Source organism: Lampetra planeri, chromosome 60 (assembly GCF_965212315.1).
Source record: "Lampetra planeri chromosome 60, kcLamPlan1.2.h2, whole genome shotgun sequence".
NCBI lineage: Eukaryota > Metazoa > Chordata > Hyperoartia > Petromyzontiformes > Petromyzontidae > Lampetra > Lampetra planeri.
In genome coordinates this window covers 3,998,991-4,026,339 of record NC_136166.1, presented here as the reverse complement: position 1 = coordinate 4,026,339, position 27,349 = coordinate 3,998,991, and the positions used below count along the sequence as shown (strand labels likewise).

The 27,349-nt window shown below is 45.8% G+C and overlaps 1 protein-coding gene across 7 annotated transcripts in view; it reads right to left on the bottom strand.

Annotated features, from left to right (window-relative positions):
* LOC144736281 (ATP-sensitive inward rectifier potassium channel 10-like) overlaps positions 1-27,123 on the bottom strand; it is a 39,527-nt gene extending 12,404 nt beyond the window's left edge. For 2 of the 7 annotated variants that reach the window (XM_078618921.1, XM_078618917.1), the window contains exons 1-5: positions 27,016-27,123; positions 4,843-4,982; positions 3,597-3,672; positions 1,163-1,310; positions 447-536 (exon numbers count right to left, since the gene is read on the bottom strand). The gene's annotated coding sequence lies outside the window, so the exon portion shown is untranslated. The other 5 variants (XM_078618922.1, XM_078618923.1, XM_078618918.1 and 2 more) reach the window with 4 other exon arrangements.
* Between the last annotated feature and the right edge of the window lie 226 nt (positions 27,124-27,349).

Sequence of the window (27,349 nt, the reverse complement as noted above, 5' to 3'; positions counted from 1 at the left end):
CAAACAACAATGGACGTAATGCAAATATTAAAAAAGCAAGTTATCACAGGTTAAGCTTACTTAAATCTAATTTGTGCATAATATTACTGTCATCCATACAGATGTTTACATAATCGACCTTTTCGAATATCCGCCTCTACCTCAGCCCCCCACCCAGCGAATGGGACATACGACGTTGTGCGGCGTGCGCAATGGAACGGGAGCTTACTTTCAAAGCTATTTGTTTTGTTCATCGCAACAATACAATAACAGCGCTAATCAAAACCAATGGCCACACTAAATAATAATAAAATACTGCCAACGGGAACTAGACAAATGACCCTTAAAATAGGCTGGCTCGACGGAAACATTGCCGAGTAAACAAACACATTGTACAAAATACAAACACATTGTACAAAATACGAGAAGGTAATTTAGCGCAATTATGATATAATTGAGGCACTTACTTCAAACACAATGCGCTCTTTGATGGGGGATCCCACACACAGCACTCTCTGCCACTGACTCCACTACCTCTGAACGCCAAACTCCGACTCCTTGATAAAAACCCCACAGCCAAATGTCAGCTCCGCAACATACCGAATGCACTTATCAAGAGTAAGCCGGTATATATATGTTTTGACGAACATCCCTCTGTTAGTCTTTTGTACGGTGTGACCAGTTCATACCACCTTTTGGAGGAGTGACGCCGTTGCTGGATTTAAGCGGAAAGGGCCACATTGCTGGCCTCGGTTTGGCACGCAAGGACCCACCCAAACGAGTCCTGTGGCTCGCCACAACTCTGTGTTGGGTAAACACAGGGCAAATGACGTTCCTTGCACAAGGGCAAGTCACTCTTGATCTGGTTTGTTTTGGGGGGCTTCGTTAACAATGTTTATAGTTAATAGCAAATACATATACACATAATCTCTCTTTACCGAGGCAAAGCCTATTTAAATCCCTCATTTTGTTCAAATCGTGCCGTAAGAGGCACTTATTTGGAAGGGATTTTTATTTTTTTAATCCTGTGTTTTGGGGATGGATCTGATTGCTGTGAGCCTACACGTTCGTGTGCTTTGTCCCGTGCTTTGTGATCTCCGGGTGAAAGGGGCCTTAGAAGTATAAATCATTATTAAATTATCATTGTCAATACATTGATAATATGGGTGCGTCACAAATGTACCTCCTCTTGCGGTGTTGGTCAATGTCAGGTTTTGACAGCATGGGGAGCGGGACTGCTCCACCAAACCCGTTCACCCGAGTTCCATTTCCACTCACGGACCAACCGGTCTTGGGCTTCCACGCGGTCGACTCAGCCTTAAAATGAGCACCTGGGGGTGCGGTGTGTAAAAATCAGCATTGGGGAGACAGGCAGATGTGGTGCTGGCCTTCCCACCGCATTGTATGCCGTGACGGCCTTAATAGGTGCTCACTGACAGCATTTGCGGCAGCAGTCTGTTAAAGGCTATATGGGGTGTCTTTGTCTTGAACCGAGTTTCACAGCAACAGCAAAGCCACTTACATTTGTGACGCACCCATATTGTAACAAACGTGTCAGGCTACGCTGGTTAGTGTGGGTTTATCAAGGTGTCGGGACTCACGTAGGACCGGTTCGGATATCACTCGCCAATGATGTGAGCCGTGGCCTGGAATGTAACTGATATCGTCACCGGGTTCATCGCGCAGTGCGCTAACCACTGCGCCACCGTTTTACTTAAAAGCCTTATACTGTGCAGAGTCTAACACCTATCCAGGGGAATTGCTTTGATGTTTGGCCAGTTAGTGGTAGTAGTTATAATAATGCCCTTCGTTTACACAGAGAAAGTCGGAGTCTCCAGACTCTTATTCAGAATGCGTCCTGCAATTAGGATATTTTGCTAATTAAATAAATGATGATTCAGAGGCGTGAGGCGGAACCACCGAGAAGTGGGAAGGCAGCACCCACGCGGTGTTCCGGCGCAAATAGTTGCCGGAGCTCTGCGGTCCTCTATACATTAAGGTGTTATCTGCCAATTAATGAGTGCTTATATGTGAGAGGAAACCGGGGTACCCAGAGAAAAGACACGCATGCGAAGGGGAAACGCTATATCCCACGCAGTGGAAACGGTTGGAAGTCCACATTTTGCTCCACTGCCTTCTCCCGGTGAGCCTGGATATAGGCACCTCCTCGATGCCCACTCACGGGAAGGGAGTTTCACAACATTAGTGGGATCCACCAACTCTCACCTCCACAGTGCAGGATTACAGGCGTGTGTAACCACCACCGCCCTATCGATGTGTTGATTATTACGCTCAGAGACTTAATATGTTGCAGGATCATGAGATAAGGCGGCAGCCGGAGGAGGCCTTCATCCATCAGTGGATTTACCCAGACTGGTGATGATAATAGGCTTACAGTAGTGAGCGAGGGTAATTACCCAGGAAACATGAAACGTTGGGCCAACGGTTTTAAACATACGCCAACGTTGAGCCAACGTCGGTCCAACGTTTACATGTCTACTGGGTAGGCACGCAATGATTTTCCCATTGTTGGTTGACTATGTACGGTGCGAAAGAAGTTCGACATACATACATTGTGATTCAGGGGCACAGTTGCATTTCGAAATAATTTACTTTAATTCCACGTTCGTGAATTGTACACCTCTAGTGGCGGCAGGGATTCCACGTGACCTAATTATATACAACTCATACGAATCGGAAATAACGAATTCTTCCGCGAATGACCCGATGTGTGTAAGAGGTCAAGGTAGAGGCACAGCCCTGAGATGTCCTGCTAAGCCCACTGCCAGTGGAAGGGACCCCCACTAGAGGGAGCTCTAGAGACAGGCCCCTCCAACGGACATAATCCCCCAACCCGCACTGACCAGTATAGTGTTTTCAGTTTCATTTAGTTTCATTTATTTGGTATAGCCCTGTGAGCCATTCGGCTCTTGAATCGGGTGCAACCCCAACAAACAAAAACATGAACAAGAAAACATCTTAAAGTGACTATGCGCAAACAGAAAAATCCAGGAAAAAACAGCAAAATCGTCCAGAAAAAGCACAGTACACCAACGCTGTGTGCAAAAATCACAGTGGGATGCAAGTCAAACAACAACCACAAGGCAACTTAGATTAAAGCCATCAGTTTAACTCCGTACTACAACAAACAAATATGGCCAAACCAAAAAAAGTTTTCGAAATCACCAAAATAAAGCCATAAAAGCAATGTAACAGTGATAATAGGAACTGTGACCGAAATTTCACAATAAACAACATAAACAACATGTACCACCAAACCCTGTAGCCATAGCTGGCTGGATGAGTCACTCCACAACAGCAGGAGCATCAGTAGGAGTATCAAACATTTTCAATGCACCTTTAAAGATCAGCACACTAAATCAAAACACAAGATCATACTTTGCAGCGGTCATCCGGAGAAAAACATTTGTGAAGTATGGTCAAACAGCTCACACGACCACAGGGAAGCCTTTATCCAGCAGTGTATTGAAAAGGGCTGTACATTAATAATACAATTACATTATTGCATGAATGGCTAATAGGGCGGCAGGGTGGTGTAGTGGTAACGCTTGTGCCTCGCAGCAAGAAAACATGGGTTCAATTCTAGACTCAGGTACCTTTTTGTGTGGAGTTTGTATTCTCTTCCCCTGTTCTGGATGGGGTTTCTCCGTGTTCTTCGGATTCCTCCCATAGCTAAAACAAATGAACACAATGTAAATGGCTTTGTCCAAACATCCCAACACTAACTTACATGTAAGCACTCATAAATGTGTCGTTAAACCCGCCACCACCCGGCACAGCTAATTACTTGTAAATGTTGTGGATTTGCTCTCCAACACACCGGTGTGCTGTACTAGTAACGAATTTGAATGTTCTGTTTACGTGATAAATCTTACTAATTGGCTGCGTCAGGTGGTGGTGAGTTCAACGACACATTTATATATTTACGCGATCTAACCCAATAAAACCTGTATTATGGATGATGTTGGTCGCGAAAGCCTATCACGTGTTAAACTCGATGGATATTGTCATCGCCTCTGAGAGGTGACACTTTTCTCGCACTCCACCGGTCGAGTATTCCTTTCTGGAATGCAAACTGACGTTTATCAACAAATTGGCCAAGTGGCGAGCGTGAAATTTCCACAACTACCGCATCGCCGAGTCGAGGTTGAATCTTTGTGAAGCGTCAATTGACAACCCTGGACATCGTTGCGATGCGAGATATTCAATTTCGAGAAATGATCCAGTTGAAAATATTTCAACAAGTAAAAATATAGTTGCAATGAGCGTTGAGGCGATGATCATCTCCAGTTTACAGCCCTGAGCCATTGGTGAAAATTACACATTCCTATGACAGGGAAAAGTATATCCATAGCACAACCATTGCTGACTCCCCCACAAAGTGATGACTCATTTAATTGACCACGAAGGATGATGATGATGATGGGCTGAGTCGACCACCCTAGCAGGATTTGAACTCGCAACCTTTGCAACTGCGAGGCGCTCGCTCTGTAGCCGAGCGATCTGCAGAACTGCTTCGGTTTGCCAATGCGTCTGTCTCCTATGTCCTTGACTGAAGCATGGCGAGCGTGTTTGTGTGCGCACACGTGTTCACGCGGTGCATTGCCTCCCTTTCGGTGGAATAGTTTCCACGGTCCGTCACCGTGGTGGCATCTGCCAGCTCAAAACCTAGGATAAGGTTTTCCGTTCACATTGTGATCTCGGAGGCTCCCAACACAAATATCGCAATGATAGAAACAACAAGACCTTGGCGAAACACGAAGTTGCACAAAAAAACACAGTACAGATTAAACGTATTTTCAATGGAACAAAAAAGAAGAGACGTTACATAACATCGGTTACGTTGTCATCCTTAATTTCGTAGCTGCGTCATCAGCAGCAGCCGTGATCTCTCCACTGCTTGATGAAGAAGACTCCCGCCCTCCAATCCGTCAGTCGCCATTCCTGACGGTGTGACGATACAGCTATCCGTCGTCTGGATCCTGCCAAAAAAATTCATCTCATTGGCTCCATAAAATGGCTGACACTTGTCTCGACCGTCAGCCATCAATCATCCTTTCTAGTAACTGATCCCGAGCTAGCCCTTTGACTTATCAGAGTCAGAATATTTATTTACCCTGCGAGGAATCCGATTAGCATGACATTTCTTTTTCACAGTTGTTTAGTAGGGGCGGGTCAGTAAGTTACAACAAACAATTCAAAAACACGATAGGAGTGAAAAGTATAGGAAAGGTAAGCAAATCCGATGATCTATGAAGCTCTTTTTCACAGATGTCCTGAATGGGCAGGTCAGCAAGCTACAACAGTCAAAATAAAATAAGAACGTCCAAGAATTTGTTTAGAGCAGTCTGTGGCTTCATAAATTCAGTAACCTATTTGGGAATGTGCAAAAAAAAACTTTTTATATTTGTTTATGCGGAGGGACAAATATGTGAAGAAGACATTGTCTGCTCTGTGATTTTATTATTTACATCCTAAAAAACGACGCTGATTATTTGGAGTTGAGTATAACTATATAAGTTTACATCAAACTAGAACCATCTCGAAAAAAAAGCCCTTGTCTATAACATTTCACAGTTCACCATCATTGGTTAAAGAAAACGTGAATATCCCGCTCATGAGACACTCAGTGTCAAAACCAATGTAGAGTTTGCTTGCGCTAAATCAATGCTGCTGAAATAATGCGCTCCCAGAAGGTTGTGTGATTTACGTGATGTGTACAAATTATACTTCCATATGTTTTACGTCGAAGGATGTAATTCGATAAATTCCTCTGTGGCCCCGCAGCCCTGAGGTACCACCACCCATATCCCCCTCATCACCACTCCCACACCGCACCCGCCACAGCCCCTCAACTCCTTCCCCATCCACCCAGCCGCTGTCCGGGACGATTCGTAATCAGGACCAATCCGGAATCTCCGATCAATTTGGAATGGTGACAGCACAAACGACTTGAGTCGGCAGCGAGGTGTACTGTTGAGGGCTTGGTTAATGATGTCTTTGGCAAGACATCGTGTAAACTCCTTTGCAGTGTGCATGTGTCTGCGGATATTTGGTGGCAGAAATGTGTGTGCCAGAACAGGGAGCCCGGGGGATTGGTGTCGGTTTCAGTGTTCACAAAAAAATCGTAACGCTGTGATGATTTTAACGGGCAATGTTCAACCGTTCGTCAATAGGTGTCACCAGCGAGCAAACGTTAACCAAACTGATCCGTCCATTCAATCTGCAGTCACCGCTCTCTCAAAGATATCAAACTCGCATTTGGTAAAAGGGGGAATTTTTTGTTGTTAAACTTTTTGCGCGTTGCTCGTCCTCATTCTACTTTTTGTTAATCGATTTTTCAGCAGAATTATATGTTCAATAAACCCTTCGTAAAACACTTCATGCGTAATTACAAGCACGTGTCTTTCTGTTCATTGGCCACCTCTCAGTTTTTGGTCCACGGATAATTGCAAATAATTTCACGTGTGTAGCGTAAATTTTCATCTTGACTTGGGAGTCGTTGCGAATGAGTTGACATTTTGAGCCCAATAAAGATGTCAGCGTTGGCATGTTAACTAGCAAGCCGCTGTGCAATACCAAAATGGCTATATTGTATTATGATTGATAATGAGTTTCTTTGGGTTATATAATCGTGAACGGAAAATGTTTTTTTTTGCTATGACGGTCCCCCACCCAACAGAGCCAATCAAATTAAATTGTCCCGTCATAGGCTTTTTTCGGTTTTATCAGCGAACCGGAGAACGAGGAATGCTACAAAGCGAGCTGAGCTTTTGTAAGCACCTGATGATGCCAGATGTAATCTACAGAGAAACGGCGTACACAAATTGTTAAAATGTTTCGATTTAAAGCTTTCGTGACTGCAGGGATTCATCTTCTTGGTTCTTTCGGTAAAGTCACGTAGAAGGGAAGTAATAAAATAATTAAAATAAAACATAATAAAATCATTCTCACGACGTTTCGGCCACAACGCAAGCGTCTCAAACGCTGTCGCCTCGACAGACCTGGTTTCACCTGGCTGTTTGCGTTGTGGCCGAAACGTCGTGAGAATTATTTTATTATGTTTTATTTTTATTATTTTATTACTTCCCTTCTACGTGACTTTACCGAAAGAACCAAGAAGATGTTAAAATGTTGCTTGCTGTTCAAGGTAACCGGTTTCACTGGAATGTTTTCCCATGACGTTGCAACCTGATTTGATTGGCTCTGTCGGGTTGTAGTGCGTTACAGTTTAATTGTGCCACGTTATACATTACACGATACATCCCAACATAAATTAATTACAAATCATAATAACGGTCGTGAAAGCTTACGGCTAAAGTGTTAACCTCACTTTATAGATGACAAAATTCGATAAACACAGCAGCGCGAAAGCGTTTTTGGCCAGCGACATCCCTGTAAGTGCGGCGCGCATTGAACACGCGTACACACATGCGTGCACGTGACGTGTGATGCGTGCAGTTTCCACTCGATTATATTGGCACATTTCCCACTTAAATTCCACGGACAATTGTTCCAAAGCACCGAACAGCTGTGTCACACCTCCCAGGCGTGCTTCCTTGCGCCGGTTCTTGATTGGCCAACTGAGAGAAACACCCCCGTGTTTGCCTCCAACGAGCCCCCAATGACGGAGCCCACATGACAGCCTCACAGCCTGGCATGTGACACACAGGCGGAGGAGAGAGGCGACTCCTCGTGCCTCAGCCCTCATGGGCGCCACGGTGGCTAGGAAATGTTAACTGCCTCGCCTGGTATACAGGTCGTGGGTTCGATCCTGACGCCTGCTGTATATTTGAAGTTTGCGTGTCTCTATATCTCCCCCGCGGTTGCGTAGACTTTTCTCCGGGTCCTCCGGTTTTCCCCTCCACATTTATAAACATGCGTTTAGAGTATTTGGCTGCTATAAATTTCCACATGATTAACCAAATTCGTTGAGCTATCATGTGTGCACAGGACGCTTCTGAAAAAGAGCTACATAGCTCAGTGGGGCTTAGCTGGTAAAGCAAATAGTGTTCTGTGCGGGCCAGGTCAGGTTTACATATACATACCGTATTTATATAACTGTAGATTTCTGTTTATGACCACGTGACCCAGACGTCATTCGATCCTATCAAAAAGGGAGCAGTCACAAGCATAGTGTGGCTTTCCTAACAATATTGTCTCTTCCCATTCAATCATCTCTGCCCATCATCCCCAATCGGGTCTGACAAAATTAGTGCCACAAACTTCCGTCGTACAGGTTTTTGTTGTCGTCTTGAAACAGTTTTTTGTTGTTGTCTTGTAAAAGTTTTTGTTGTCGTCTTGTTACAGTTTGTGTCCGCTCCATTAACCACCTAAGTTGTAGCATTTGGATTTGGTGATCGGTCCCTTCACACCAGTGGATCCATCATTGTTTGATGATGATTTATCATGTCTGATGAGGATCATGATGGTAGATGCAAAGTACACAACACTCGTAGTCCATCCAGCAAATGTTAACTGCTGATATTAATATTAACACTGTTAATATACAGCGTGTTTCAAAGAGATGGACCCGATTTGAAATCGCGATATCTCTGCAACCACGAACCGCCCATGAATGAAACTCTTACTACTTGAAAGGGCGGGGCATAGAGTTTCAAATGATTACCAATAGATGCCTCTCCCAGCGCACAAACAGCCCCTAGCCTCAGTCATTTGCAAGATGGTGACCCCGCAACACAAGGCGTTTTGGGTTCTGCAGTTCAGCAAGACTTAATCCGTAATTGCGGTGCAGCGTGCGTGGCATTGATCCGCCAATCTCAAAGAGCATGGTGGCACAAAAGATCGTGTTTTTGTGCCACCATTAGCGACTAATCTCGATGACCTCAAAAACAGAATCACGGCAGCGGTGACTTCAGTGGAAGTAGACACTTTGAGAGGCGTTTGGAACGAATTCAACTATCGTCTTTATGTTGTTCGTACAGCAGGTGCAGGGCACATAGAGCATTTATAAAATGGTTAGTAAAACTTGATAACTCGTTAAAATGTTTGTAACTTTTAGTGTAATTGTAACATGTTACCATCGTGAAATATACTGCTTTGAAATTGGGTAAAAAAAATGTAAACATCCTGTATATACATTCTAAGCATTTCCATTCGTAAAATATGTGAAAACAACACGAAGCGTGATAGGGTTAATTAATCAGAGGTGAATGGACAATGGCAGAATCAGCTGACTGTAAATATTTAAATTATTACTTCACTTACAACCATTAAATGTGTTTATTATTTTTAGTTGTTAATTATTAACGGCTAATAGAATACAAAAACGATTTTACTCAGCATTCAGGAATGCAACGTCGTACTCAGATTGTAAATGGTGTGGCTTTGCTCTCCAATACACCGGTGTGCTATACTCGTAACGAATTGGCATGTTCTGTTTATGTGACAAACCTTACAAATTGGCTGTCGGGTGGTGGCGGGTTTAACGACACATATATTTACTAGATTTAACCCCAAAATACTGTACTATGGAGCTTTCAGTCATGTTCACAGATTACACGTTCTGGTTTGGATACCTACAGAAATTACATGACAATAATTGGCACATTGCTTTCAATGGGATCGTTTCGCATAACTCCAACAATGAATACTAACTTCAAATGTTTGTGTTACTGCTAAACAAAATGAGATCATCACCACCGTTTGGCTTCAGCTCTTAAGTCTCATGGCGGTTGCATACCTGTCAACCCCTTAGCAGTGCTGTACCTTATCACAGACCAATTCAGACCGTATTGGTTACCCCGTGCACTTATACATCTGACCGTTCATCCTACAAAGTCCCAAAACAAGGGAGAAACACACACAAATATATTTGCCCATATTGAAATGGCTGTACACCGCATGGACCTGAAAACTCAATTTCCCTGTCCAAGACTACGACGTAAACCGTATGGGTTGACAGTTATGTAAATAGGCCTGATATTCTACGCTGACATTCAATGAGAGGTCGGTGTGTGGTCCTGCAATGGGAAGAGTGAGAGGCCACAGCGTGGAAGAGGCGCCCATCAGCGAGTCGTGAGATTTAGATCCACATTTAAAACAACAACAAGCCCAGGGTCGAAAGCTCAGGTGGAAAAATCAATATGCGAAGTCGTAAGACAATTACCCTGGGAAATGATTCGACGGTGCTACAATGAAGCTCATTTGCACACCTTTACTTGAATAAAATCAATAACGTTAAAGGAAATTAAAAAAATATGTTGTTTTTAATGTTACTGAGATTGAGGTCTCTGCCACAAATAACCACTTAACCTTATCAACTGCACCCCCTCCCCCCAGCACTAACGTGACCATTACAAACGATCTGAAAACATCCACTCCCTATCGGTGCGAGGGAGGACCCGCGCACTCAATGGAGTTCACAAGCCACGAAATCTTCCTCATGATCGACCCGACTACGCAGAAGAGCCTTGGCTTCGATCTCCACCCTGAAGCTCATGGACCACTACCCCTGACTAAACCCACATCCAGAAGCACAACCCATGGCAGCAGCAGCAGCAGCAGATGATGCAGATACTTTATGCTCAAATGGAATATTTAAAACAAATAGCGTGCGACTGTGGTTGCCATCCAGCATTGAACCGTGGAACGTTCAGTTCAGCTCATTTATTAGGTATAGCCCTGTGAGCCATTCGGCTCTTGAATCGGGTGCAACCGCAACAAACAAAAACATGAAAAAGAAACATTATAGTGACTATGCGCAACAGAAAAAGCCAGGAAAAAACAGCAAAGTCTTCCAGAAAAAGCACCGTATATCAATGCTGTGTGCATAAATCCCAATGGGATGCAAGTCAAACAGTAACAACCATAAGCGACTCTATGCCGGACTCACAAACACGGTGAAGGCATCGTCGCAATGATTCAGCACTCCGCTACTCCTGACACAATCATCTTGCTCAACAGTCTCAATGTAAATTATATCAGCCACGCGAAGAAGAATACCCGGGTCTTGAACCTGAAACGTTGGTGCCCCGAGAGTCAGAATATTTATACTGGTAGGAACGAAGTGGACCAGACCACCAATAGATGAATGTGTCCGTCCGTCCGTCCGTCCGCGTTTGTCCGTCCGTCCGCGTTTGTCCGTCCGTCCATCCGCGTTTGTCCGTCCGTCCGTGTATCAACATCGCCCCCTACTGCAAACACTTGGCATGACCCTGTCCGACAAGATGGCCGCCCGCTCCCCCTGCGATCTGTGAATTAAACAAGATGGCCGTCGCTTCCGGCGCATCACGGCAAAACTTTAAACTTCGCTTCAAAATTACTTTACTGAAACGCAGCACGTTTATTTAAAAAATTACTTTACTGAAACGCAGCACGTTTTTTTAACACAGAGACAAGAAACATTTATTAACACAGAGACGAGATACATTTAATCGCCTTATTTGTGCACGAAAAGCACGGCGCGAGGCCTAGTGCGGCAGGCTTCGCGAGGCCTAGTGCGGGAGGCTTATTAACACAGATGAAACGCAGCACGTTTATTGTTGTTGTTGTTGTGCATATTGGCAGTGGTGCCTGACTCGGCTGAATCTGCAGCCCGGCAGCGGCAGAGCAGAGGCAGCGAGAGGCCTCGTCGCTGCTGCTATTCACTCGCTTATAGTTCTACCGTGTTCACTACATCTCTGTCGTGTTCACTACATCTCTGTCGTGTTCACTACATCTCTGCCGTGTTCACCACATCTCTGCCGTATTCACCACATCTCTGTCGTGTTCACTACATCTCTGTCGTGTTCACTACATCTCTGCCGTGTTCACTACATCGCTGCCGTGTTCACTATCATCTCTACATCTCTGTCGTGTTCACTATATCTCTGCCGTGTTCACCACATCTCTGTCGTGTTCACCACATCTCTGTCGTGTTCACCACATCTCTGCCGTGTTCACCACATCTCTGTCGTGTTCACCACATCTCTGCCGTGTTCACTACATCTCTGCCGTGTTCACTACATCTGTTGTGTTCACTACATCTGCTGTGTTCACTACATCTGCCGTGTTCACTACATCTCTGCCGTGTTCACCACATCTCTGCCGTGTTCACCACATCTCTGCCGTGTTCACCACATCTCTGCCGTGTTCACTACATCTCTGTCGTGTTCACTACATCGTATTCACACGCAAGTATTTCTACTTGTGCTGCAATCTTTGATTATTTAGCTGCTGGCTGCATGTTTGGTGGCGATGCTACCGTTATAGCAGCACCAACTGCGGTTGGTTCTGGGTCCATGGAAACGACGCTTTTCACTGCGAGTTTGTAAAGGGTTCCAGCAGCAAATGCGGTCTCTGTTTCAGCAAGCATATTTTCAACGTGGGCGTCCAGACAACCATTGGGGTCTTCAAAGTCGTGGTTGTTTTTGGTATCCATGTCGTGCGCGCGAATAAAAACTCGAAGTGCCAAACAAACACTGCTCAATGTAGTACTGTTATATGAATATGCCAAACGCCTGTTTATTCAACTCTATGTAGACGACATAAAATGCACCAAGGTGCCGTTTATTCCCTCTATTTTATTTCACCTTTATACTAGTAAATGCATTCGAGTTTCCCCATCTAAGGTCAATTAATCTTAGATGTGATCGTTTGGAAATGAAAGACTACGAGTCTTTAAATCTCACAGAGTTTCTTGTCAAAACAAACACTTTTAATTAACGTTACACTAGAATACAGTAATTTTTTCTTTAACTCCTCTATACCCGGTCGATATCCCTGTACCGGTACTAAGTATTATTCCTACCAGCCCACCCCGCAGGGTCCTGTTTTAAACTGGAGGAATACGATGAGTTGTGAAGCTCTTTTGCACATATGTCCAGTAGGGGTGGGTTAGCGCGTTACACCAACAAACGATACAAAGAACGATATAAGTACAAAATAGAGAAAAGGTAAGCAGGTGGCTGTAAATAAACAAATCAAAGTTTTGAGGTACAAATTGCACAAGTACGTATATTCCTGCCGATGTGTCAACACCAAATGCAAGCATGGGCAAGACATCAAAACAACAACAACAGTCCCTCAACACAAGAGAGGGTTCCTCGGCCCATTGATCTGCTCTAACAATGAGCAGGGTCGAAGCGATTTGACGTCACGATATTAATTTCCACCATGTGAGCTGGATTAGGGTCCGTCGTTAAATGAGGTCACGCACCTAGGGGGGGTGGTCTGACATTTGTGACGATGTGTGACGAGGGGGGGCGGTTTGAGAAATGTGACGTCACATCAAAATGCACAACTTTAAATAAATATAGACAACACGTTCTACCTAATGAAATATACTTTTTAATAAATGTTTTCTCCTACAACATCAGAGTGCAGCGCCACATTAAATACCCTGCAAGCTGTGGTTGTGCGGGGGCGCCGTAGGTGCCCCCGCACAACCACAGCTTGCAGGGTCCCCGAACAACCACAGCCTGCGGCGGCCCCAAAAAACCACAGCCTGCGGCGGCCGTGAAACAACCACAGCCTGCGACACCCCCCAACAACCACGACATGCGGCGGCCCCCAACAGACTGGTCAAGTAAATGCTTACAATCCACTCGCACAGCGTGCGGTGGGCCTTCATCCAGCAGTGGATTTAAGCACCAAAAAAACTCGAGTACTAATGTAATGGACAGAGCACGGCTCTCCCTCAGGGCAGCAGTGGACAGAGCACGACTCTCCCTCAGGGCAGCAGTGGAGAGCACGGGGGTCCCTCAGGGCAGCAGTGGTTGGAGCACGGCTCTCCCCCAGGCAAGCAGTGGAGAGAGCACGGCTCTCAGGGCAGCAGCGTACTGAGCACGGCTCTGCCTCAGGGCAGCAGTGGAGAGAGTGCGGCTCTCCCTCAGGGCAGCCGTGGACAGAGCACGGCTCTCCCTCAGGGCAGCAGTGGAGACAGCGCGGCTCTCCCTCAGGGCAGCAGTGGAGACAGTACTAATGTAATGGACAGAGCACGGCTCTCCCTCAGGGCAGCAGTGGAGACAGCGCGGCTCTCCCTCAGGGCAGCAGTGGAGCGAGCACGGCTTTGCCTCAGGGCAGCAGTGGAGAGAGTGCGTCTGGCTCCCTCAGGGCAGCAGTGGAGACAGTGCGGCTCTCCCTAAGGGCAGCAGTGGAGCGAGCACGGCTTTGCCTCAGGGCAGCAGTGGAGAGAGTGCGTCTGGCTCCCTCACGGCAGCAGTGGAGACAGCGCGGCTCTCTCTCAAGCCAGCAGTGGAGAGCACGGGGGTCCCTCAGGGCAGCAGTGGACGGAGCACGGCTCTGCCTCACTGTCACTCAACCGTCTCCTCAGTCTCACTCACCCGTCTCCTCTGAGCTGCATGCGATTGAGTGTGAGTGAGCTGTGTGTATGAGTGAGCCGTGTGTGAGTGGATCGACCGTCAGCTTCCTCACGGACTCATCCGTCTCCTCTCGCGGTCACGTGACGCACTTCAACCAATTCGTGCCGCGTTAATGACAAAAGGACAGATTTGGGCTATTATATATGTGTATACGTTCTACTTAATTAAATAGACTTTTTAATAAATGTTTTCTCCTACAACATCAGAGTGCAGCGGCACATTACATACGCACTATAATGACAATAGTTTAAAGCGATTTGAAGCATGTTTTATTTGGGGGGGGGGGGGGGCAGAGCTTTGTGATGTCATATTTGAGGGGGGGTCTGACTTATTGTGACGCCGTGTGACGAGGGGGGGGGTCAAAAATCGTCCAAAGTCGCGTGACGTCATTTATGGACGGCCCATTATCGTGATAGGGTTTCTGTTTCCCATTAACTCTGCATTTTAACTAATACGTTTTTCACAATGTTATCGTATGCTTCTTTGGGACCATTTACAGCAGGCATGTCCAAAGTCAGGCCCGTGGGCAGATTTCATACGGCCCGCAGCTTCGGTCTTATGTGTTATTTATGGCTCGCTATCTCTGTCAGAATAAATAAATCATAAAACTTCCTCCTTCCGCCACACGGTGGCAGCACCATTCTAATGCCCTCTGGCTTTGCATACGTGCCGCGAACCCTTCTCGAATTATTTCTGCCATGGCGACTGAAAAAAAAAGAGAAAAGTTGACAGTGAGGGCCGCCGCTTTCAGGAGCGGTGGGAATTACAATACTTCTTCACTGGAAATCGAGGCAATTGTGTTTGTCTAATTTGTAAAGAGACGGATGCCTTGTTTAAGGATTTCAACATAAAGAGACACTACAAAACTAAACATGCTACAACATACGACAAGCTAACAGGGAGTGACCGCGCTGAAAAAGTGAAGCAACTCCGTGCTGCTCTGGCATCGCAACAGCGATTCTTCACGCGGGCCTGTGAGTCAAAGGAAAACATCACCAAAGCCAGCTATGAAGTGGCCATGTTAATAGCTAAACATGGCAAACCTTTTACTGAAGGTGCATTTATCAAAGACTGTGTCATGAAAATGGTGGAGAACATTTGCCCCGAGAAGAAGCAAGAATTTATGAATGTTTGCCTGGCACGCAACACTGTGGCACGGAGAGTTGAGGACATATTGTCAGATATTCAGAGACAACTGGGGGACAGGGGAGTGGCTTTTGATTATTTCTCATCAGCCTGCGATGAAAGCACTGATGCATCTGACACTGCACAACTATTTATTTTTTTAAGAGGAGTTGATGACAACATGAACGTGACAGGAGCTGCTTGACCCCAAAAGCCTTAATGGGCAAACCAGAGGAACAGATTTTTTCGTTTCTGTTTGTAAAGCTGTTGATATGAAACTACCATGGAGTAAAGTTTCTGGGATCATTACCGATGGTGCACCTGCCATGGCTGGTGAGCAAAGTGGATTGTCCACACTGATCTGCAATAAAGTCAGCGAAGAAGCAGGCAACACTTTTAAACTTCACTGTATCATTCACCAGCAGGCTCTCTGTGCCAAACATCTCAAATTTGACGATGTTATGAAACCAGTGGCAAAGGCAATCAATTATATTCGCTCTAAAGCTCTATACCACTGACAGTTTCAGCAGTTCTTGCGTGACATCCAGGCTAAATACGGTGACGTAATATATCACAACGATGTGAGGTGGCTAAGTCGGGGGTCCGCACTGCAGCGATTTTTCTCTCTCAAAGAGGAAATTGGACATTTTTTGGGTGAGAAGGGACAACCAATGGAAGAACTGTCCGATCCTGTATTGTTGGCAAATCTGGCATTTTTGGTTGACATAACGAAGCATCTGAATGCGCTGAATGTTAATCTTCAAGAAAACGATGCAGTGGTGAGCCAGCTATATGCTCACATCAAGGCCTTTGGAACCAAACTGCAACTTTTCCAAAGACACTTGTCCCAAACAGAGCCCTGCACCGCGCACTTCCTAGCTTTGAAAGAGGTCATTGACAGTTTCCCACAGGACAACATCGGTGCACAAATGAAGAGTTATGCAACAGCTATCGCATCTCTTTCTGTGGAATTTAACAAACGCTTTCGGGACTTTGCAGTTATTGAAAAGGACATGTTGCTTTTCTCTTCTCCCTACTCCGTGGACCCTGATGATGCTCCTCCACAGCTGCAGCTGGAGCTCATTGAGCTGCAGTGTGACGATGAGTGCCGCGGAAAACACCAGCAGTGTTATCTTGTTGACTTTTACCGGCAGCTGGACAAAAGCAGGTTTCCAGAAAAGCGGTCATTCGCTAAGAAAATGCTGAGCTTATTCGGCTCCACATATTTGTGCGAGCAAACATTCTCAGTCATGAACTTAAATAAGAACCGATTGAGGTCAAGGATGAGTGACTCCCACTTGCGTGGCATTTTACGCATCTCAACCACTGCCCTCAAGCCAGACCTGGTCTCTTTACTGAAATCTATATCTCAGTATCACCCTTCTCATTAGTATCAGCAAGTTATCTGTTCCTTGATCAATCTGAAATTGAGTGTTTTGAACTGTAACATCTGTCACTATTAACAGTGAAAAGCCTAAAGCACACTAATGCACTTGGACTTATGGCACTTGTTTTATTAAACTCTTGAATAAGATTTGGTTATAACTGTTGATGTTATTTACCTGTAGATGTGACACAAACTATTGCTTTCCTGAAAGATCTTGTAAAAGGCAAGGGCAAAATTCACTCATTTAAAAGTTTAATGATAACAGACCACTTTGCATTACTTATAACTCCTGTTTAAAATGTTCATGAGGTAAAGATATTTAACTCATGGAAATTTAAGGTATTCTATACAGTTTGTTCAATGTTATCTGACTGAATGAAAGGCAGAATTGTGTTTTTAGAGTTGTTCACGTCTGCCTGAGTGACTTATATTTGGTTACATTGTCATTTGAAAAATAAAGGTAATTGTGACAATGAAAATTGTTTTATAACAGTGTGTTTTCACGTAACTTTTGTGGTAAAAAAATGTCGGAAGGAACTATTGGCCCCCGGGCATCTTCACTTTATCAAATTTGGCCCTCTTTGCAAAAAGTTTGGACACCCCTGATTTACAGCGATTTGCCAATCCGCTACCGCGAGTAGGACTCACGCCATGTCAGGCATGGGGGGGGGGGGTGCGTATGACCATACTTCACCATGCAGGTCAGTGTGAATGTATTTAGTATTTTCTCCAACGCGTTAACAGTTAGATTAGTTTCGTTCTCTCGGCTGTCAGTGCAACATTGCAGAGGCCTTTGGGCAACAAATGGAGAACGGAGTCTGTTTAACACATAGGCTTTCGCGACCTATATTATCCATATTTACGCGATCTAACCCAAAAACCTATATTATGGAGAACAGTCTCTGCGTTAACATCACTTCTAAAGTGTAGACTTATCTCCGTGTCGGAAAACAAGGCTGAAATGTTGGCCGTGACAAAGACCGCCACTATTATTGGCCACCAAACGTGTTTAAATTTTTTTTATTATTACACGCTTTATTTTAACTCGCTCTGTCTGTTGTTGTTGTCGTTGTTGTATCCTCAAATCTTGTATCAAAATTTAACCCACTTCCCAATGTGGTATCGACTGCAAACGTGGTATACTTATGTCATACTGATGACAGTACTATATTATATATAAAAAAAAAATCTATATTCTTAAGCATTTTTTTTATATGTTATGTTTCGGTTTGGGTCTAATTGTCCACGCTCAACTGACGTTGGCTGTAATTAGCCACGGTCCCTTACGTTATGGCAAGCTTCGGGGCCACTTCCTGGAGTCATGGAGTTCTTCATAAAAGCGTGTTTATAAATATTACTTATTTCTCTATATAACTGGCCATCTCATTTGCCCCAGCACCATACAGGTGTGGCAGTGTGCTCCAAAATTAACGGGAATGTGTCATTCTGCGCAGCTCATCAGAAAATGTACTCGGATTCGGTCGGCCGCCAGTTTTTTTTATACTGTTACTGCTGGGGAGGGGTTGGATATCAGTTCGTCGCTGAGCATCTGTGTGTGCCAGTCCTATTAACGCTGTGACTCAATGCAGGGGTCACACATCTCAGTGCATTGGCAACGATCTGTTTGGTTTCCAGAGTTCGTGCATGTATCCATGTGTGTCCATGTGTCTGCCTACATGGGCAGTGGTTGACTAAATTAGCACTCCACGCTACGAACCCGGTAACCTGGCTTTTATTACAGGACGTGGCGAACGTCAGTGGTAAGTATTATCTGAACTTGTGCTGGGGTTATTTTCTGCGTTAACTCGGCATTAAATGAGTTCCTGCTGTGGTATGTAAGCATTACCACTGGAGATACAAAGACGGCACGGATGCATGACTGGCCACCACGACTTTGTGTGCCATAGTGGCCTGAACAGGTGCTCACCAATAGTATTTGCCTCAACAATCTATATAGGCCATACTTTATAGGGACACAGTGGAAAACACAACAGAGTATGTCAAACTAGAGTATGTATTCATGGTGGAGCAGGCTCAACACGATAAAATAAAGAGCTGAATGAGAGCAAGACGATGTAGTGCTTATGGAAATCATGAAAAGGAACGTAGCAATGTGCATAAAGAAGAATGTTTTAAGCCTATTCTTGCGCACATGATGGCAGCAGCAATGTGTTTAGGAGCTCAATGCCAGTGTCGAGGTCTGCTGGCCATTATGAGAGGGCTTCAGCAGAGATTATTAATGTAGTTTTGCTGTTCCCCTTCCAGTGGAGGAGCACAGACTAAAGTGAGTTTACGATACGGTTCATAGTTTGGGTTGCGTGGCCCCAATTGTACTCATGTGCCTCGTGTATTGAATTTTCCAATGTTTTAAATTATTGTGTCTTACTTGATTTAGCATAACATTAACATTGTTTCACATCTTCTTCAGGAACCGAATGGATTTTCTAAAGAGGATACCAGAACGTGGAGCGAAACGTCGGATGCCAAACAGCACACTGCAGCACAACCCGAAAGAGCACATCGGCGAGCCACGCAGCAGCAGCATCACAATCGCTAAATCCCACTTGGTCCTGGCTCATAAACCTGCACTCCCAAGCCTCAGTTGTACATGATGACCCACAGTGATCCCTGGGTGTTTTACCACGTCGACCCTCCCCACGGTTTAAGGTATCCATCATCAACATTCGCCGCCGAGTAAACAGAGGCGGCCCCAGTCTTCCATGGAGCTTGCTGCATTGAACCTTAAAAGCATTTTTCTGCCAGCGTGTCAAACAAGTGCTGACATGCGCCGTGAGTTTGTCGACCACGGTGCCGGTCGCATGACCTCTGCGTGCCTTGACGGCCCTCGTCGGTGCTCTGCGGCACAACGTGGTTGGTATTGGGGACAGCGACAGGAATGCAATGGGGCCCCCTATACAATTAAATGAACTGGACAGGGGGCCCCACCCTAAACCCTGTCGAATCCCCCCCATCTTTTTATAGTCTGACGCCTGGACCCCTGCGGTCCGTGGGTCCTGGTGAAGTTGCACCGCCTGCACCACTGTTAGCTACGCCACTGCGCCCATAGCAACTCTCGCATACGGTCGAGGTCAAACGCACGATGGTGGATCCTCAGGTGTCTAGTTACATTTCCCCTCGCCCCCTCCTCCCGCTGGCTGGCACGTGTTCTGCAGCCAATCAGATTATGCTGTGAGCCAGGCCCACTGGTGACAAGGTTGGGGGGGGGGCTAGGAAAAGGTGGTAACTTGCGCGGTACTTTTGCGGTAATAACAGGACTGACCAGGTTCATAGAGCAGTCCACAGCATTGCAAGCCCCTCTCAACCCCAATCGACATTGGCAACATGGAGTGTGCAATACTGTTTAAATCCGTGCTCGCAATCGACCGACGGTTATATAACATATATAATGGTTTGCCTCTGCAGCACATATAGGTCAGTGAGACACATCACTCGTCGGGGACACTGGGAGGGGGGGGGGGCATTAGTCGGGGACACTGTGGGAGGGAGGGGGGCATTAATGGATGGGGCCTGGGATTGTGGCTGGCTGGCGTTGTATGAATCGAGGAGGTGTGGTTGATTATAGTGTCGAGCGTCCAATGTCGTCCACTCAACAGTTTGGCTCCGAAGCACAGCACGTATTTATAAGTCAGCTTCAGATGCCGCCTTCCATCTGTCTAGCTTAGTGATTGCATTCCATGCCCAATGGTCCCAGCGAGATGATGCCCCCAAGCTAAGTCTGGGTTGAGTCTGGACAGTTCTTGGATGGGTGACCACCAATGCCATGCATAGAAGAGGCGCTATCGGCTTGCTGCAGGGCCACGTTGTGGACAGCAGAGGCCGTGAAGCAACATCGTGTGGTGGAGGGGTTCCAACGACAGGTTTTGTGAGATAATCGCATGGCCCGAGCCAAAAATCAACTTTGAATCGTAACCACCGGCTGAGAAAACCTTCATGCTGAGCGTACAATCGTGGATGACGAGCGGTGACGCGGCCCAGCGGTAACGCATTCACCGCTCGCTGCAGAAGTTCCCAGTTCGAATCCAGCGACCGTCCTGATTATTACCGCTGTGTGCATTAATCGTAACAACACTACGCACCGCCTGCTTCACTCACACGTGGACGTTAAAGATCCCCTGACGTCATTCACGAGAGTGGGCCATCATGTGCCGGCGTCACGGTCCAAATTTGGCAAAGTCGAAAATGACGCTGCAAATTACTCAATTGGGATTGTGCCTAGTCATCATCGCCCTCTAACTGGCAGACGAGTAACCCAAGGCATTCTTGCAAGTGAGGTAATCCTGGTCTCGTGAATTCACACCTGGTTGAGCACCACCCCTCTATAGGTACAAATTGGACATCTGTGAGAAAGAGCTTCATATCTCATTGGATTCGTCCAGGACAAATAACGATTCTGATTCTGGCTGATGTTGTAGGGCAACAGCTGTGATTTTACACTGGGGTGGTTGAGCCATGTGATAGTATCAGGAGTAGCTCCATGGTTCTGTTTTGGGTGGTGACCACAGTTGGTGCACACTGTCGGAGATTTTAAAAAATTCTCCATTTGTGCATCATCATCGTCGAGTATCCGCATCATCTGCTGCTGCCATGATTTTTGCAGTGAACGCGGTTTAGGGGTTGCTGCCCAAAATATACACGGCAGGGAGATGGAAGCCAGGGAGAGGTGCCGCGGTGGCAATATGTTAACTGCCTCGCCTGGTGTACAGGATGGTCGTGGGTTCGATCCCAACCCCGACGTCTGTATATTTGGAGGTCGCATGTTCTTTCTGCCCGTGGTTGGGTGGATTTTTCTCCGGGTCCTCCTGTTTTTCCCACCACATTTAAAAACGTGCGTTTAGAGTATTTGCCTGCTATAAATTTCCACATGATGAGCCACTTCGTTGAGCTATCATTTGTGATCAAGGTCGCTTCTGAAAAAGACCTATAATAGCTCAATGGGCGTTACCTGGTAAAATAAAAATAGCATGGGTTTATATTCTTGGGTCTTTCGGTAAAGTTACGTAGATATGTTCAAAGAAAATAACAAAATTAAGAAAAAACTACGACGTTTCGATCGCAACACAAGCAATCGTCATCAGGAGAAAAAAGCGGGAAAGCTGCCGAGGCAGGCTGTTTTAAAGGTGAAGAGGCGTCGTAGAATGGTTTAAGCACTTCTTCATTTCACCAACGCACAGCAACACTCGTTCCAAGACCAACCCCGAACACACGTCCCACAGCCCCTTTTAACCCCTCAATCGCCGCTCCCAATACACATCCGCGTCTAGCACGCCTGGTCCGTGTGACGTCACTGCCCTTTAACCCCTGACCCCCCGTCCAGCGCATTCCCGCGCGTGTGATTGGTGCGTGTTGTCATGAGAGCGGAGATGTCGTGTTTGCGTGGTGCGTGTGCGTGAGGGTGGCTCGCAGATCGCTTACAAAGGTTTGAAATGGGTGTAGCCCAAGGGTCATAAACGCAGTGGGCGGGGCTAGTGATGTTAAAGTGAGAAATTTGCATGTAAATGTAAGGTTGGAGAGCAACCTCCACGATGACGAAGGCATGGAGATGGCCATTGTATTGTGAGAGATTAGCAGAGGTGTGGACTCGAGTCATGCGACTTGGACTCGAGTCAGACTCGAGTCATGATTTTGATGACTTCAGACTCGACTTGGACTTGCCTCATCTTTGACTCGACTTGACTCGGGACTCGAGAGCAAAGACTTGAGACTTACTTGTGACTTGCACAACAATGACTTTGTCCCACCTCAGAGGTGTGGACTCGAGTCATGCGACTTGGACTCGAGTCAGACTCGAGTCATGATTTTGATGACTTCAGACTCGACTTGGACTTGCCTCATCTTTGACTCGACTTGACTCGGGACTCGAGAGCAAAGACTTGAGACTTACTTGTGACTTGCATAACAATGACTTTGTCCCACCTCTGGAGATTAGCATGTCAATGTAAGATCGCAGAGCCACCGCCACATCGAGGACACGAGCGACGGTGGTTGTGTTATTGTGAGACATCTAACCTGTTAATGTAAAACCGGAGAGTCGAAAATAACTACTAACATCCGAAGATAGGATGGAAACATCACAGCCAGTTATGACCTAAACTGGTTAATAACGTCCTTCCAATGATTGCTCACTTTGTACCCATCTTCTCGGTTGAAATGTATTTGAACCTATCTACGTTACTTTACCGAAAGACCCAAGAATATTAATTCCTGCAGTCACGAAAGCTTTAATTCAAACGTAATACGTAGATTTTCGCGACCAATATCATCCATAATACATGTTTTTTGGTCATTTACGCGATCTAACCCAAAAAATACCTGTATTATGGAGCATGGGTTTAATATATCTTCTGCGTCGTCGGGTCTTTCACGAGAAGGAGTTTGTGATTTGTGAACTCCATTCAGCTTTCCAAGCTCTATCATCGTCGGGGTTGAATTTGCATGGGTGAAGGTTGAGTGCGTGGGTCCTCCCTCTCACTCACACCCAATAGGGAGGGGAGTGGATGTTTTGAGATCGTTTGTAATGGGCACGTGATTGCTGGGCGGGAGGGGCAGGGACGGATGCGGTGGGTGGGGGGATAAGGTTAAGTGGTCTCTTAAGTTATTTGTGGCTGAGACCTCTTAATCTGTGTTGGGATTTTAAAAAAAGCCTAAAAACAAATAATTGAAAAACAACAACAATCCCTTGGCAACTAACGCAGTGCTGTATCCTCTAACCGTTCTCCTGCCCTTACCCTCAGCCACTCCGGTAGGAATGCGCCACCACAATTTGTCCGTGGCCAGGAATGGACAGGTGTGTGTTTGCGTGTCTATTTGTGTGGCCATCATCAGTGGCGATTATCTCAACTGGTCCTGGGCCTCCCCAAGGTCGATTCAGCCTCAAATGAGAACTGTGCCTGGTGCGGTGTGTAAACATCGACACGGAGGGAGACACAGGCAGCTGGGCGTGGTGGTAGCCACTCACCCCCATTGGCCTTCTTATGTGTTACTGCGAACAACACTTTCCCCAGCAGTCTGTTAAGGCTACACGGGTAATCTTTGTATGTGTGTGTTTGTGCGGAGAGGTAGTGTAGTTTGATGCATCGACCAGTCATCTCAGTCAACCAATGACACTTGGGTCTGTTCCGTGACCTCCTGCCAGCGGGCCTTCTTCGACACTTCGCGTGGCCTTAAAATGCACCTAGCATGGCCTTAAAATGCACCTAGCATGGCACAAGCGCCGTGGTGTCGTCACCACCACTTCGTGGTAAAGGGCGGATGTTGTTGTAGCGGTTGGCCCACTGCACTACTAACCCGGCGACTCGAGTTCGATTCACTCTACACCACCAAATAACAATGACGAACATATGAATCGGTTCTGGCCATCCCCTCGGTGGACTCAGTCATAAAACAAATCGTATCTGGCACGGTGTGTAATAAACATCAGCACTGGGGGAGACAAAGACGGCCCGGCGTGGTGTTCACCACTCAAGACCACCTCGTGTGCCCTGCCACGGTGCCTCCATAGTTGCTCGCTAACAGCACTTGCCAACCACCCCAACAGTCTCTTGAAGGCGATACGGGGAATATTTGTCTTTGTGTGACATGTAACATTGCCCATTGGCTCAGCTTGTGGGGGTGTGCGCATTAATGCCCTCCCATAAATGTGCACCCCCTCCCCTTACACTCTCTGGCTACGCGCTATTCACTTGGGTACATTCCTTCACGCAAGCAAAGGGGGGTGGGGGTGTGTGCAACGTGAGAGGGCTTATAAAGGTGGCACTGGTGGGGTGGTTAAAGGCAGATATATTCAAATCTGCTTTGAAAACCCATCTCTTTAAAGTGCCCTTCCGTCTTTAGTTTGGTCGGTTTCTCCTGGACCTGTTTTTGTTTCCTGCTTTTCATGCATTGCGCATTGGGATCTTAGGATGGAGTGCGCAATTATAAATTTGAATTATTGTTAAAACTGAGCGGGAACTGAGAGACAGACAGGCCTCGTGTCCACATCCCCACTGGAGTTTCAAATTAATAAAACAGATTTCGTTTTTTTCTCTCCCCAATTTTAAATACTCTCTCGACACATTGAGATTGTATTATATATATTGTGTCGTACCGTGTAACTAGAAAATCCACAAATGCAACTTTAGGTCATTTGGCAACAAAAATAACTTCAAGAAGAAGCTTGAGAAGTCTAACAATCACTACTGGTAAGTTAATTTTCATTAAATTATTCCTTTCAAGTTTATTATGAAAAAAAGAATAACGTGTGGGCCATCTTGTTAAGATGACAAATGAATGAATTTCCCATTGTTACACGGCTTACACTGTGCTGTGCAGAATGGCCATTGCTCAAAACGTTACCTATTATGTACAGTACTTATTGTAAACGTCACAGTGGTATTGACGCGCGTGTTGATTTGTAATTATTATTTGTGCTTGTGCACCGCTGCCAACACAGCTGCACCATGAGGAGCCATCGATTATAACAGCCCCGGCGTTCCGTTTGTACGTCAACTTAATTACAAGATCCTTTCAGAAGGCCTGAATCAACAAGTTATAGAAAGTGACCCACTCCCAGATGTGGGGGTAAAAAGTTGATCCAACAGGTTTAATTAAATTGTGGACCCCCCCCAAAAAAAGAAATATATTTTGTAGGAATGTTTGCCTACACACCCTACATACAATCGAGTCAGTAGTGTCTGCACACATTTGGGGGAGTGGAGAAGAAGAGGACGTCAGTGGGGGCGGGGGGGGGGCGCGAAGTGCTGAGAACTAAAGGTGAAATTAGATAATAAAGGTGAGATTGGATAATAAAGGTGAGATTGGAAAATAAAGGTGAGATCGGAGAATAAGGTGAGATTGGATAATAAGGTGGGATTGGATATTAAGGTGAGATTGAATAATAAAGGTGATATTGGCTACTAAAGGATGAGATTGTATATTACTGCGCCGGTAATTGTTTGCATTTGGTGTGTGACAGGGTTAAGCAGAACACCACTGTAGATGTTAAATTTGATAGATCAATGTTGACATGCTATTGTAAAAGGAAATGGCAGGGGTTTGTCCATTTTAGCGAGCAGCTTACAACTTTCGGAATGTTGTGCCAATTGTGAAATAGGAGATAAGGCGATTGCCTCTGCACTGCGTCACTCACGGATATCAGAGAATTCCACTTCACCTCCAAGGCTAAATTGTTTAGGCCAAGTGTAATCCACCGAGTGCGGCCACCAAGGGGTCATGAACACCAGCGATGATTTCATTGTCAGTGTTTAAAAAGCCTTACAGCACTGCTTAGCCTCAAGCTTGACTCGTGCGAGTGAGGGGGGGAAGTGTTACCGTGCGTCTTGGAGAAACTCATAGCAAATTATGCGACAAGCTCTCAGAATCAGAATATTTCTACTGGAGGAATCGGATGAGCTATAAAGCTCTTTTTCAAAGATGTCCAGTTGGGGCAGGTCAGAACGTTACAACAACAAACAATACAAACACACTAGGAGTGCAACGTTTTGGAAAGGTAAACAAATAACTTAAACAAATATACAAATCAAACTTAACTATATATTTTTTTATCTCACCAGGTAAAGCCCACTGAGATATTAGGTTCTTTTTCAGAAGCGACCAGGCCACAAGTGATAGCTCAACGAAGTGCCTTGTCACGTATACATTAATAGCAGCCAAATGCTCTAAACGCATGTTTATAAATGTGGAGGGAAAAACCAGAGGACCCGGAGAAAAATCCATGCGACCATGGGGAGAGAGACAAGCAAACTCCAAATATACAACAGGCGTCACGGTCGTGATTTAACCCACAACCTCCTGTATACCAGGCGAGGTAGTTAACATTGCCACCAGTGATACCACATCATTCTTAATCCTTACTGCTTGCCATCACCCCTTTTCGCCGTGACGTGCCATGCCTAAGCCCACTCACTCGTCCTCACTTTGAATTGCTGTACCTATATGTCATTAGTCTGTGTGTGTTCTCCAATCCACATGTTCATCTTTCTGTCCTCAATGTAATTCCGCTCTCATCCTCGGACATGGTAACGTGGACAAGCATTACACTGCCCCCCCCCCCAAAGAACCATAAGGCGCGTTTTGCTGTGGTCTCGGAATCTCTGTCTCCTCAGAAATGTCAGTGAGGCAATGTAACATAATTGTGGTTACATTAAATATTGATCGACTCACGCCTCCAGTCCTGTCGATCTGTAGCATCCCGCCGTCAGTTGTCGGGCGGGTGGTGGTGATGTCTTTGCGTATCACGGCTGTACCCAAACTCTCCAGTAAAAATATACACACACGTGTTTGTTTTTTTGTCTGTCCGTGTGTTTACTGCCCTGTAGTTGCACGCGCAATGCAGATGTGGTCAATGATAACAGTTGCGACATTTTACTCTTTACGCAATGTCAACAAAACACAGAAACACGCCATTGTCAATATCTACCAAGCCTTACATATTTTTCTACTAAATTACAAGCTCTTAATGTATGTACATTTAACGTTTTTCGCACCGTATGTAGTC